General features: G+C 42.8%; 1 pseudogene; it reads right to left on the bottom strand.

Moving 5' to 3' along the window:
* Positions 1 to 8,480: 8,480 nt before the first annotated feature.
* Positions 8,481 to 9,407, bottom strand: LOC148773312 (glycylpeptide N-tetradecanoyltransferase 1 pseudogene; annotated as a pseudogene).
* Between the last annotated feature and the right edge of the window lie 5,932 nt (positions 9,408 to 15,339).

Raw genomic sequence — 15,339 nt, 5'->3', positions numbered from 1 at the left:
TTCCACTGTTTCCCCATCTAGTGATGGGACCAGATGCCATGATAATTTTCTGAATGTTGAGCTTCAAGCCAACTTTTTCACTCTCCTCTTTCACTTTCATCAAGAAGCTTTTTAGTTCCTCTTCACTTTCTGCCATAAGGGTGGTGTTATCTGCATATCTGAAGTTATTGATATTTCTCCCAGCAATCTTGATTCCAGCCTGTGCTTCTTCCAGCCCAGCGTTTCTCATGATGTACTCTGCATATAAGTTAAACAAGCAGGGTGGCAATATACAGCCTTGACGTACTCCTTTTCCTATTTGGAACCATTCCATTGTTCCATGTCCAGTTCTAACTGTTGATTCCTGACCTGCATACAGGTTTCTCAAGAGGCAAGTCAGATGGTCTGGTATTCCCATCTCTCTCAGAATTTTCCACAGTTTGTTGTGATCCACACAGTCAAAGGCTTTGGCATAGTCAATGGAGCAGAATAGATGTGTTTCTGGAACTCTCTTGCTTTTTCCATGATCCAGCAGATGTTGGCAATTTGATCTCTGGTTCCTCTGCCTTTTCTAAAACCAGCTTGAACATCTGGAAGTTCACGGTTCATGTATTGCTGAAGCCTGGCTTGGAGAATTTTGAGCATGACTTTACTAGCGTGTGAGATGAGTGCAACTGACAGATGAAAAACACATACGATTGGATTAGGGAGGTAAATAACCCAAACAGAACCTATTACACAATATAAAGAATTTGGGATTGGGCATGGTGAAGAAGGCTGTGTGAAAGCATATATGGAGAGTGAAACTTGTAAGTCCTGGATGAGACTGGCCAGTACTTAAAAAGTTTCCCTCAAAGATGTCACTGCTTAGGTGAAAATAATAGCCACTGAATTAGCATGGACATACAACACAAATGAACATTTGTTATCGTGTGAAGACTCTTGAGAGTCCCTTGGACTGCAAGGCGATCCAACCAGTCCATTCTAAAGGAGATCAATCCTGGGTGTTCATTGGAAGGACTGATGCTAAAGCTGAAACTGCAATACTTTGGCCACCTCATGCAACGAGTTGACTCACTGGAAAAGACTCTGATGCTGGGAAAGGTTGGGGGCAGGAGGAGAAGGGGACGACAGAGAATGAGATGGCTGGATGGCACATCACTGACTCTGTGGACATGAGTTTGAGTGAACTCCGGGAGTTGGTGGTAGACAGGGAGGCCTGGCATGCTGTGATTTATGGGGTCGCGGAGAGTCGGACACGACTGAGCGACTGAACTGAACTGAACTATCCCTTTGTTTACTCTATGAAACTGCCTAGATTTATATATCCTGATTTAAAGGTTGCAATTCTAGGCAAAGAAAAGGGGGAAATTTTGATCACAGATATGTTGGTCCCTTGATAACATATGTTGGTCCCTTGAGTTTCCCTGGTGGCTCAGATGGTAAACAATCTGACTGCACTGTGGGAGACCCAGGTTTAATCCCTGGATTGGGAAAATCCCCTGAGAAGGGAATGGCAACACACTCCAGTACTCTTGCCTGGAGAATCCCATAGACAGAGCAGCCTGGTGGGTTCACAAAGAACTGGACACGACTGAGCGACTAACACACACACACACACGTTGGTCCCTTACAGCATAGATCTGATTCTATTAGATCTTACTATTGATCATGCTTTTAACAGTGTATCAAATGATGAGTCTGATCTCAGCAAGAAAAAATATTCCTCTTAATCATTAGGTACTTCAATTTTTTTAAAAAAAGTAGAATTTCATATTGTCTTTTTGATAGCTATGAAGATGTTAATGAAACCACAGAAAGCAGAATAATACAAACTAGATTTTCCTCATCTATCTGCATGTTCAGCAGACAGTGCACACATAGATTTTGAAAAGTCCATTCAGTCTATAAACTTTCTAAAGAAAATGAAAATATTTTGCCTGTTAAATGTCCTGCACACCCTGTGCACAATGCTGCTTAAAAAGAGTGTGTTTTGCTTACTTATGAAATTAGAACTTTCATAATGAAAGTTTTGAGTCATTTTCAATTTCTTCAAAACATGCAGAAGCACATAATGAGATGTCTTAGTTTATAGAAATGGAAGGAGACAGACTCCTTACATGTGCCAACAAGAAACCTATGGTTGTTAGTCATGGAAAAGGTGCTAAAATGACAACCTGCCATAATAGCAGAATTTCAAAGTGTAGGACAAGAAGTATGCTGCTGCTTCTAAGTCACTTCAGTCGTGTCTGACTCTGTGTGACCCCATAGACGGCAGCCCATCAGGCTCCACTGTCCCTGGGATTCTCCAGGCAAGAACACTGGAGTGGGTTGCCATTTCTTTCTCCAATCCGTGAAAGTGAAAAGTGAAAGTGAAGTTGCTCAGTTGTGTCCGACTCTTAGCGACCCCATGGACTGCAGCCTACCAGGCTTCTCCATCCATGGGATTTTCGAGGCAAGAGTACTGGAGTGGGTCGCCATTGCCTTCTCCAGACAAGAAGTATGTCTTTCTCTAATTAAAAAAGGCCCTGGAGAATGTGAATAGAGAAAAAGATGATAATAAAACATAAATGAATCTGCTATTTCTCTGAAAATGTCTGAAGATCTTTGAAAATGTCTTGAAAGATCTTTGAAAAAAAGATGATGAACTCCCTGCACCCAAGCTGTTCAGTGTTATGTGTACATTGCAACAAAAATTCATATGGCAAAAAAAAGAGACTCATATTTTGGGGGGAAAGATCTTAAAGAGATGTTTCACAAAAGGGCAGCCACATTAAATAGGACTTCCTTAAAAACAGGACTTCCTTAATTTCTTTAATAAAATTATAACTTATCTGGAATCCAACTTCAGCTTCACAAGTTCAAATTATCTCATGCTTTTGAACAATTTTTCCTGAAAAAGGGATGTTTATGACATCTAATTTGTTTCAGAGGATTAAAAAATGATAGGTTTGTTAAGACAAATAGTCCATATATGAATTTAAAGAAGCAAAAGACCTAATTGCAAATAGCTGATTTCCCCAAAACAATTTTTTTTCAGTCCTTCTGCTCCAGAAATCTTAATTCAGCTCTGACCTAAAGTGTAAAGGTGGAGGATGAAGTGTGTACTAAAATGTGGCTTGCTAGTGATCCCAGGAGGCAAGTTTATACATACCTCCATCTAGGGACAGTTCTAGTTATGAGCAAGCTGGGAATCAATAGTTACAGCCTTGGATTCTATTACTCCCCATCTGAGCTAACCTCCCAACTTCTGTTGACTCTGTTCTTACATTAGTCAAAGGCAGATCCCCATTTCCCTCTAAGAGCTCAGAAATGGAGAGGAGTGTGGGGATGGGAAAACAAGTTCACTGCTCTTGATCTCTTCCTTCTCTCTTCTTTCTGAAAATTATCTCTTCTACTTTGGGATATTTATTCAACAAATCTAGATTGGAGCCGGAGATTCTTTTTCACTCTTTAGAATTCAAAGTTCTCATTGGGCAGGGAGCCAAGTGTTTGTGTATGTTGGCCTGTAAGGGATGGAAGGGATGAGGTAGCTGGAGTTGGTGATTAAAAAAACTTGGTTTCTTTCTTTGACAAGTACTCAGGTTAGCTTATGGGAAAGTAGGTTTGTTTCCTGGGTCCTGCCTACAGGAGGGAAATAAATTCTATCTTCAGAGGAAACCGACAACCCTTAGGAACCAGGAGTCAAAACATAGAAATCAAAGCAGCAAGCCCTTCTCTGCTGGCTGTTCTTCCCTTCCAGCCATTGTAGTTTGATTCCATAGGCTATCCTGCTGTCCGGGAACTGTGTTTTCCTTGGTTCTCTGTTGCAGACCGTAAACTGGAGTGGGCACTCGTGAGGAGGCTGGGGAGACTGAGCTTTTCACGTACTCACTCCATCCCTCAAATCCCACCCCACCCTTTTCCCTGCCTTGCTCAGAGATGTATCTGCAAAATGGGACTGATGATACATTACTGGGTTGTTGAGAGGATTAACTGCAAGTGTAGTTGAAGTGCCCAGGCCCCAGATTCCCAGTGCTTATAGGTTCTATGGGAATCAAGAGATGCTAGGGCTAGGCCCTTGAAAACTAAGAAATTTGCCCTCCTTTCCACCCACAATGAAAATGATAGTAAACATTTATCACTTTCCATACATTAACACATTTTAGTCTCCCTAACAGCCTTCTGAGTTAGGAACTATTATCCCTATTTATGCAGAACCCATGATGTGAAACTTGAGACATAGAGAGGTGAACTAACTTGGACTCACACAACCAGTAAGTGATAGAGTCACTATTTGGACCCCACTAGTCTGGCTGCAGTGTCTATTCCCTGGGAGGCTCCCAGGCTGAATGCATCTTCTGCTCTTGCCCATATCTGCAGAGTTCAATCCCAGGATGTGACAGCACCTACTGTTCCCACCTCAGAGATGGGAGCACACAGAGCACCCAAAAGCCCCACTTTGCCTGCTGGTCCTTTCTGAGCAAAACAAATAAGCTTAGTTCCATTACCACCATTGTCTACCCATGAGACAACAGTTAAGCCAAGATATGAACCTCAGACCTGCCCAAATTCACATTTGGGTCATAGAGAAGGAACCTAAAAAACCCAAGTCCTTCAGGAGTAAAGTATGGAGGGAGTGAGGTTATGGCTGGAGCTAATGAACCCGGACAAGACTGAGCGACTTCACTTTCACTTTTACTTTTCACGTTCACATATTGGAGAAGGAAATGGCAACCCACTCCAGTGTTCTTGCCTGGAGAATCCCAGGGATGTTGGAGCCTGGTGGGCTGCCATCTATGGGGTCGCACAGAGTCGGACACGACTGAAGCGACTTAGCAGCAGCAGCAGCAATGAACCTCAAGAATGTGAAGATTAACTCCTGCTGGTGCCAGACCCTCCCCATGGGTGCCAGTGGTCCACCCTCTAGGGCTCCCAGCTTCCCTCACCTGGGAAATGGCATGACAAAATATACAAACAGGTGAGTGATGGAGGCATCTTGCAGCACTAAATGGGTTTTGGTTGATCTGGTGAATCCTAAGGATTTACATGACTGCCCCCTCCTCCACCAGGCCTGAGCTGCCTCTTCCTGGCCCTTGGTACTGTAGCCTGCAGGCATATGAGTCTTTGCTAATACTGCTGGCACATGCTTTGAGGCAGGAAAGGGAACCCCAGCTGGGAGGGAAGCTGCCATTTGAAAAGGACCCCGCCCCCCACTCCGGCAGTTGCCTAGCAACCATCAGACACAATAGCCTTGAGAAGTGTTTGCCCTCCTTTCCACCCAGAGCTTCTGTGTTTCTCCCTGCAGCATCCAATTTTAGCAAGAATCCTGCTAATTCTGTTTAACCAGAATGCACCTCCTATCTGATCACCCTCAATATTTGATGGAATTCTTCATTCTCTACCATCCCCCAGGTGATGTCTGATCACCCAGACTGCTTTCATTTAGATTGCTGTTAGTTCACTTTAGCCAGTATTCCCCCTTACCCATGATGTTTCCTCTTAGTAATTTTTCATCCGCTGCTATACCAGCCCCAACCCTGTTCCTTGACTACAAATACTCACTTTTTCTTGTTGTATTCCAAGTTAAGGCCAATCTCTCTCCCTCATGCCTGACTCCATTGTAGTAATTCCCCAATAAAGTCTGCCTTGCTGTCTTTAACAAGTGTCATGAATAATTTTTTCATGAGTACTGGCAAGATAAGAAGCTGAAATCACCAAGCACAGAGAGGCTTTCCTCAGAAAAAGCACCATTTGGTGAAGTTTGTATATGGTCAAATAATTTTTAACAACTAACTGGAGTAGCATTGCTAGCCGGCTAGCTAGATGTAGACAGCTCCTCTTGCTCTCCACAGGTTGCCAGACTTCTAGAAAATTTAGAAGCAGGCTGGGTCCTTTCTCCACATGTATAGCTTTTTCTGTTTGAGTCTTATTATTACATCATCATCTTGGCTATAAGGTCTGCATTGGGCACTTTCCTACCAGACGTGGATCTCAGCCAAGTGATGGGAAAAAGAATAATGGCTTTGTGTCTAGAATATATAAAGGCCTTTTACAAGTCAATAATAAAAAGATAAATAACTCAATCAAAAGATGAGCAAAGAATTTGAATGTACAATTCTCTAAATGAGATATATGAATGGCCCCAATACAAAAGATGCTCTGACATCATTAGCTATCAAGGAAATACTGCAAATCAAAATCACAGTGAGATACTACTTTACATCTACTAGGATGGCTAGAACACAAAAAAGATAACAAGTGTTGACATGGAAGATGTGGAGAAACAGAAACCCCCAGTAAAAATGGCCATCATCAAAAAATCCACAAACAATAAATGCTGGAGAGGATATGGAGAGAAGGGAACTCTCCTACACTGTTGGTGGGAATGTAAACTGGTATAGCCATTATGGAGAGCAATGTGGAAGTTCCTTAAAAAACTAAAAATAGAGCTACCATATGACCCTGCAATCCCACTACTGGGCATATACCCAGAGAAAAACATGATCTGAAAGGATGCATGTTCCCCAGTGTTCATTGTAGCACAGTTTACAATAACCAAGACATGGAAGCAACCTAAAAGTTCATTGAAAGAAGAATGGATAAAGAAGATGTGGTACACACAATGGAATATTATTTAGCCATTAAAAAGAATGAAGCAATGCCATTTGCAGCAACATGGATGGACCCAGAGATTGTCATACTGAGTGGAGTAAGTCAGAGAAGAAGAAATATGACACCCCTTATGTGTGGAATCTAAAAAGAAATGATACAAATGAACTTAAAAAATAGAGACTCATAGGCTTAGAAAACAAACTAATGGTTGCAGGGGGGAAGGAAGGGAGGAAAGGATAGTTAGAGGGTTTGGAATGAACATGTACACACTGCTATATTTAAAATGGATAACCAATAAGGACCCCTGTGGTGTGGCACATGGAACCCTGCTCAAAGTTATGGGGGATCCTGGATGGGAGGGGAGTTTGGGGGAGAATGGATCCATGTATATGTATGGCTGAATCCCTTCACTGTTTGCCTGAAACTATCACAACATTGCTTGTTAACTGACTGTGTGTGTGCTCAGTTGTGTCTGACTTTTTGTGACCCCATGGACTGCAGCCCACCAGTCTCCTCTGTCTGTGGACTTCTCCAAGCAAGAATACTGGAGAGGGTTGCCGTTTCCTACCTCAGGTGATCTTCCCAATCCAGGGATCGAACCTGCATCTCTTGTGTCTCCTGCACTGGCAGGATTCTTTACCATTGTGTCATGACAGCAGGATCCTCCAAGACCCACCTCCCAGAATATTGGAAATAAAAGCAAAAATAAACAAATGGGACCTAATTAAAATCAAAAGCTTCTGCACAGCAAAGGAAACTCTAAGCAAGGTGAAAAGACAGCCTTCAGAATGGGAGAAAATAATAGCAAATGAAGCAACTGATAAAGGATTCATCTCCAAAATATACAAGCAGCTCCTGCAGCTCAATTCCAGAAAAATAAATGACCCAATCAAAAAATGGGCCAAAGAACTAAACAGACATTTCTCCAAAGAAGACATAAAGATGGCTAACAAACACATGAAAAAATGCTCAACATCCCTCATAATCAGAGAAATGCAAATCAAAACCACAATGAGATACCATTTCACACCAGTCAGAATGGCTGCTATCCAAAAGTCTACATGCAATAAATGCTGGAGAGGGTGTGGAGAGAAGGGAACCCTCTTACACTGTTGGTGGGAATGCAAACAAGTGCAGCCACTATGGAGAACAGTGTGGAGATTCCTCAAAAAACTGGAAACAGAACTGCCATATGATCCAGCAATCGCACTCCTCGGCATACACACCGAGGAAACCAGAATTGAAAGAGACACATGTACTCCAGTGTTCATTGCAGCACTGTTTATAATAGCCAGGACATGGAAGCAACCTAGATGTCCATCTGCAGACGAATGGATAAGAAAGCTTTGGTACATATACACAATGGAGTATTACTCAGCCATTAAAAAGAATGCACTTGAATCAGTTCTAATGAGGTGGATGAAACTGGAGCCTATTATACAGAGTGAAGTAAGCCAGAAAGAAAAACACCAATACAGTATACTAACGCATATATATGGAATTTAGGAAGATGCAAATGATAACCTTGTATACGAGACAGCAAAAGAGACACAGATGTATAGAACAGTCTTTGGGACTCTGTGGGAAAGGGTGAGGGTGGGATGATTTGGGAGAATGGCATTGAAACATGTATATTATCATATGTGAAATGAATCGCCAGTTCAGGGTTGATGCACGTTACAGGATGCTCGGGGCTGGTGTGCGGGGATGACCCAGAGGGAGGATAAAGGGAGGAGGGAGGTGGGAGGGAGGTTCAGGAGGGAGAACTCATGTACACCCGGGGCGGATTCATGTCAGTGTATGGCGAAACCAACCAATATAATATTGTAAAATAATTAGCCTCCAATAAAAAAGAAAAAAAAGAAAAAAAAAGAAAACACGAAAAAGGTAAAAATAAAGCTATCAAATCAATCCAATAAAACAAAAGAAATAGAAACACTTATACACTGTTGTTGGGAACATAAAATAGTATATCCACTTTGAAAAATAGTCTGGTGGTTCCTTGAATGATTAAATGATAAATGATAGAACTTCGACAATGTTCTATAGAACCAGTGTTCCACCTCCTCCTGGCTCATGACTGTTGTGACCGAAACTGCTTCAGGCACTGGGTGAGGAACTGGTGCACTACTAGTATGTCTTTTTTCCCAGTGGTCACACCCCAGCTGTCTTGGGAGTCTCTGGCAGCTGGTAGAGCTTCATATGCACTGCATGGTCAGAATTCTGCTCAAGTGGAAGAACTTCACTTCAATCAGCTTCCATGGGTTTAGGGACCAATGCCAGTACCTGCAGGTGCCAACAGGCTTTGGTAATACCATTGTGGCAGTGTAAACAGCTTGGAAGATGCCTTCCAGGTAAACCCATCAGGTTATCTCATGGATCAGGACTGGAACCACCTTCTTGGAGTGCAGCTTCTTGTGGACACACAGGAAGTTGATCTCTACCATCTTCTTCTCTGTGTAATAGGTACGGATGTTTGCTGGGATGGCACTGATGAATCCAACTCATTTCTGACTTGAGACCACCTGAACCCCACAATGCCTCTGGGAAAGCCAGCTAGGTGGCTGGAGAACCCATAAAACAAATTCTGGGGAATAATCAAATCAGAACATATTGTCATCATCTTCCACATAATTCTCATTCAGGAGGGTGTTTTTTGCAGATTCCTTGACTCAGTGAAAAAGAGCTGAGTGTCCTTCTGTGTTTCCTGGGTCTTCTGCTGGCAAACAGTTCATCCGATGAACAAACTGATCCTCGGCTGAATCTGTCTCACTGCCTTCCTCTTTCTGCTTCTTCTTTTCGGTTTCTTTTTCTCCTTTTTGCTCCACTGTCATTAGATAGACTCAAGCCATCCTGACTATAGCTGGTGTCCTCCTCCTTCTCGCAATCGCTGCAGTGCTCTTGGGCCTTTCCATTCCCTTCCATCATCTGCAGCAGCAGAAGTGCCAGTGGCTTCACTGCTCTATCACTCTCACCCGCCTTCTTGAGTTGCCTGTACATACACTTTTAATGGGTGAATTGTATGGTATGTGACATGTGACTTATATCTCAAAGGATAAAAGGAATGAGAAATACTTAACTAAATCCAAATAACAGTGAGCAATAGAAGGCCTTTATTCACCTCCTAAACACATGCACACATATTGCCCTTCCAACTCATCCATGGTACCTAGAATAATTCTTGGCATATATAGTAGGTATTCAAGAAATATTTGTCAAATTAAGGAATATAGTTTATTTATTTTTTTCCAAGTGAAATCTTTTTTTAATTAAAAAATTTTATTTAATTGGAGGCTAATTATTTTACAGTATTGTATTGGTTTTGCCATACATTGACATTAAGCTGCCCTGGGTGTACATGTGTTCCCCATCTTGAAGCCCCCTCCCACCTCCCTCCCCATCAGATGGATGAAGGAATAATATAAAACTGAAGGATATTCCAAACAGGGGCTAGCTGGGCCTGGGACTTTGGGGGAATGGCCACTACAAGTTCTCTCTCTGTATATATTTTGTCAACCTGGTAGACAAATTACTTCCTTGAAATCCAGTGAGACACATCAGTTTTTAGCCTCTCCATCCTAGACTCAGTCACTACTTCCTGTGATCATATTCTGCTCTTCCCATAGCCACCATTTCCTTTTCTCTCTTGCAATCCCACTACCTGGATTACTATAATCCCACTAGGAGTACAGCAGACTCAACATTAAAAGAGCTGTCTTATGAGGTAATGAGCTTCATGTCACAAGAGGATGAAGACCTACTATTAGGATTCTATAAACACTATTCCTGTATAAGATTCCATCACATACTATATAAGCATTGTCAACTTACATAATGTCAATTTCAATTTCCTCATCTGCATGCACACATAACCCCCCTCAGACTTAATTCAGATAGTCCCCACTTTAAACAAATTCACAATAACCATTCAAAGGTACAGGAATGATACATACATATATATTTAAATAGTCAATAATAATCCAAATAATAAAAGCATGAAACACGATTCCATACTGATATAAATAAATGATTGAACAAATAAATAAATAGAGGAGAAAGAAAAAAGTCTTTCTTACAGAATGATTCCAAATAATATACATATTCCCTTCTAGGTGGTGGAGCTTAACATCCTTCCCCTCGAGTATGAACTGGACTTAATAACTCACTTCTAACCAATATGTGTACAGAATAGAAACATGTGTAGAGATGGGAATGTAGTAACTTTCTGATGGAGAAATTTGGTGGAGACTAACTTAGAAAGGTGATAGAAGTTCACATTACCAGTGATGTCATGTGGCTGTTACATCCTCCCTGATACCATGAGATGAGAAGGGCACTTCACCTTGGTGGTCTTCTTCTCCCAAGCCAATCACCCTCAGCCTAGTTATAAGGAAAACATCAGACAAACCCAAGCTGAAAGACATTCTACAAAAATACCTGTTCAGTACTATTCTAAATTGTTGAGGTCATGAGAACCAAGGCGACTGACAAACTGACAGATCGGAGGGGACTAAGAGAACATGATGACTAAAGACAAAATGGTAACCTGGACTGAATCCTAGAAGAGAAAAAGAGCATTAGTGGGAAAACGAGTATAATACAAATAAATTCTGTAGTTTAATTTACAGTAATTTGGGTTTTTAATTTTTTATTTTTTTTACTATAAATGTATTTAATTGGAGGCTAATTACTTCACAATATTGTATTGGTTAAATTTTGAAGCAGGGGTCACAGGTATGCAGCACCCTAACATAAGGGGAAACTGGGTGAATTTTTGGTACTATCTTTACAACTTCTATGTAAATCTAAAATTATTCTAAAATACAGAGTTTATTTTAAAAGAAACAAAATAAATATTCTTAAGATTCTTTTAAAGAGATTTAAAGGATCTTAGATAGCATCACCAACTCAATGGACATGAATTTGAGCAAATTCTGGGAGACAGTGGAGGGCAGAGGAGCCTGGTGTGCTACAGTCCATGGGGTTGCAAAGAGTCAGACCTTGTTTAGCGACTGAACAACAATAATAAAGGATCTTAATTCAGCCATCCATCCAGGATTTTTGTAGAAAGAGGCACTAGAGCATAATGGTTAAGAATTGATTGAGGGCAAGTGCAGCCGTGTGGGCTCCCTAGGTGGCTCAGTGGGTAAAGAACCTGCCTGAAATGCAAGAGACGCAGGAGGTATGGGTTCAATTCCTGGGTCGGGAAGATCCCCTGGAGAAGGAAATGGCAACCCACTCCAGTATTCTTGCCTGGAGAATCCCATGGACAGAGGATCCTTGAGGGTTATAGTCCACAGGTCGCAAAGAGCCAGACACAACTGACTGCAGATGGTGATTGCAGCCATGAAATTAAAAGACGCTTACTCCTTGGAAGGAAAGTTATGACCAACTTAGACAGCATATTAAAAAGCAAAGACATTACTTTGTCAACAAAGGTCGGTCTAGTCAAGGCTATGGTTTTTCCAGTGGTCATGTATGGATGTGAGAGTTGGACTATAAAGAAAGCTGAGCACAGATGAATTGATGCTTTTGAACTGTGGTGTTGGAGAAGACTCTTGGGAGTCCCTTGGACTGCAAGGAGATCCAACCAGTTCATCCTAAAGGAGATCAGTCCTGGGTGTTCATTGGAAGTACTGATGTTGAAGCTGAAACTGCAATATTTTGGCCACCTAATGCAAGGGGCTGACTCATTTGAAAAGACCCTGATGTTGGGAAAGATTGAAGGCAGGAGGAGAAGGGGATGACAGAGGATGAGATGGTTAGATGGCATCACCGACTCAATGGACATGAGTTTGGGTAAACTCCGGGAGTTGGTGATGGACAGGGAGGCCTGGCGTGTTGCGGTTCATGGGGTCACAAAGAGTTGGACATGACTGAGTGACTGAACTGAAGCGCCTGAACATGCATACATGAATGCATGTGCGTGCCTGGCACACAGATTACAGCAGTTGGCTATGTCTGTGCAAGCCCTCCAGGCTTGGCGGCTCCTGGTTAAGCGTCCATCTGGCCCTGCCACTCATGGACACCCCTTCCTGTAGCACCCACCCACACCCTGGGTGGTAATCCTCAGCTCTGTGCTGCATGCCCAGGCCCCAGCCCGGATCCAACATGGACGATGTCCTGCAGCAGATCATGGCCATCACCAACTAGAACTTGGAGAGGCACGGGCCAGAAAGCATGCTCTGAATTGCCATCCAATGAAGCTTGCTCTCTTCAGTGTGCTCTGTGAGATCAAGAAAAAGACAGGTGAGCAGAGTGAAGGTCTGGAGAGAGAATTTCACCCCAGTAACCCACAACCAGGCTGCATGCTGCCCCTCCACACCCTGTAATGGCTTAGGGAGGAAACCCTGCACCCACAAGCCCCAGGCACTGTCTGTGCATCTGCTGCTTTACCACATCCATGAAGGCTCCTGGCCTCTGCCATCTGTTTCTTCCTCTGAGTGCAGGGTCTAGGATCCCCTGTGTTCTCGGACTGCCCTGGTACCTGGCACACAGTGTACACATCTTATATTTTTGTTGAATGAAGAATTGTTTCTAGTTACTGATACCTGTTAGGTGAAATCCTTTTTATTCTGTGCACCTGACAGAGTTCAGGAAGATTGAGTGTCTGGGGCCTGACTTAGAAAACAAGGCTTATTATCATATCATCCTGAAAAGAAAGCTATCCTCCATGTAAACCTAGTGTTGCTGGACATTCCTGGAAGCACTACCCTATGAGTTCCAAGAATTACACTGTGATGCCTCCTCTGACCTGTGGGATGGACGCTGGTGAATCTTCCGTGGTTGATATGTGGGGGCTCCGCCTGTATTCTCCTCTGTGGTGTCTGGGTGGTCCTGCCTGCTGCAGTTTCTGAAAGCCAAGGATACCGTAGGAGTACACCCCCCTCCCAAATCCTTCCATTGAAACAGTTCTCCTTCTTGGTATTGGGAGGAGCTGTCCTGAGGAGAACAAAGAAACCCTTTTTTAGAGAGCTTTGAATTTAGTTGGGAGGACCCAATACTGGCCCTTTCCTGAAACCCTTCAGGGCTGAGTATTAGAGAATTCAGAATTGTTTGGGTTTTAGGTATGTGGTGTTGGCAAGGACTGAGGCAGAGCCTGTGTTCATTGACTTTTAGCCTCAGAACATGAACAGTTGCCCACAGTGGTGTGGGTTGGGCTTTGCCTCCAAATGAACTTGAGTGCCAACTTATGTAAAAACTTTGTATCTTGGATTTCAGCTGGGCAGGCCCTTGAGGAGCTGCCAGGCTTCCTGGGCAGTTCACACTAAGGGGCCTGTTCTGTCTTCTCCGAGCTGTGATTGTCCCCTGATCTGGCCTCATGTGCACATCTGTGCCTCACTTTGGTCAGTTCTGAGTTTGCTTCATCTCTAAGGAATGAGCAGTTCCAGCTCCACCAGACTTGCTCTCAGGCCAAGGGGCCCTTGCTATGCTGAGGGAGCACAGGCAGCTGCTGTCAGTGGGAATGGATGTGAGTAACTCATCACACAAGGGAACACCCGCCTATTTCCTTACCACATTCCTGGGCTGGGCTGGGAGTTGTCAGGCATAAGTAATCCAGTGAATTTTAAAATGAAATTTTCTTGGAGTATAGTTGCTTTACAGTGTTGTTAGTTTCTACTGTACAGCAAAGTGAATCAGCTATATGTATACATGCATCCCCCCCCCCTTTTTGGGTTTCCTTCACACTTAAGTCACCACAGAGCATTGAGCAGAGTTCCCTGTGCTATACAGTAGATTCTCATTAGTTATATATTTTATACGTAGTATCAATAGTGAAAGTCACTCAGTTGTGTCTGACTCTTTGTGACCCCATGGAATAGTCCATGGAATTCTCCAGGGCAGAATACTGGAGTGGGTAGCTGTTCCCTTCTTCAGGGGATCTTCCCAACCCAGGGATCGAACCCAGGTCTCCCACATTGCAAGTGGATTCTTTACCAGCTCAGCCACCAGGGAAGCCTTAGTATCAACAGTGTATATTTGTAAATCCCAATGTGCTTCCCTGGTGGTTCAGATGGTAAAGAATCTGCCTGCAACGCAGGAAACCCAGACTCCATCTGTGGAATGGGAAGAGAAGGGAATGGCTACCCACACCAGTTTTCTTGCCTGGGAAATCCCATGCACAGAGGAGCCTGGCAGGATACAGTCAATGTCCCAATTAATGACACCACTCCTCTTTTCCCCTGGGTATCCATACATGTCCATCAACAGAGGAATAAATAAGAAAAAGTGTTACATGTATACAATGGAATATTACTCAACCATAAAAAGGAACAAAACTGGATCACTTGTAGAGACTGTAATACAGAATAAAGTAAGTCAGAAAGAGTAAAATATATATGTGAAATCTGAAAGAATTGGTATAGACAATCTTATTTATAAAGCAGAAATCCAGTGATATTTTACCTGTTTCCATTTCTCCTTAGCCACTCAGGTTTGTTACAGTTGCAATATCATGATTAGTAGCTTTGGCCTTCTGGTTGGGGTCAATGTGTGACTTCTTCCAGAATTCGGATCCCTTTTGTAATTGCCTAGACCCAGGGCTGAGACCCATGTCCAGTATTTCATCGTGACCATGTGGCTCATCCCATGGGAGTGATTTACATCTGAATTAATTAAATTCAAGTATAATTAAATAAGGCATTCTTCAGCCACACTAGCCACATCTCAAGTGCTTAGTAGCCACATGTAGCTGGAGGCTCCCATATTAGATAGTACAGATCTAGAACATTCCATTATTGAGACATTTTTATTGAACAGGCAAGT

The sequence above is a fragment of the Moschus berezovskii genome, chromosome X, assembly GCF_049115385.1.
Source record: "Moschus berezovskii isolate FMDL1 chromosome X, NW_MosBer_1.0, whole genome shotgun sequence".
Classification (NCBI taxonomy): domain Eukaryota; kingdom Metazoa; phylum Chordata; class Mammalia; order Artiodactyla; family Moschidae; genus Moschus; species Moschus berezovskii.
The sequence above is the reverse complement of the archived record's forward strand: the minus strand, read 5'-3'. Positions and strand labels throughout refer to the sequence as shown.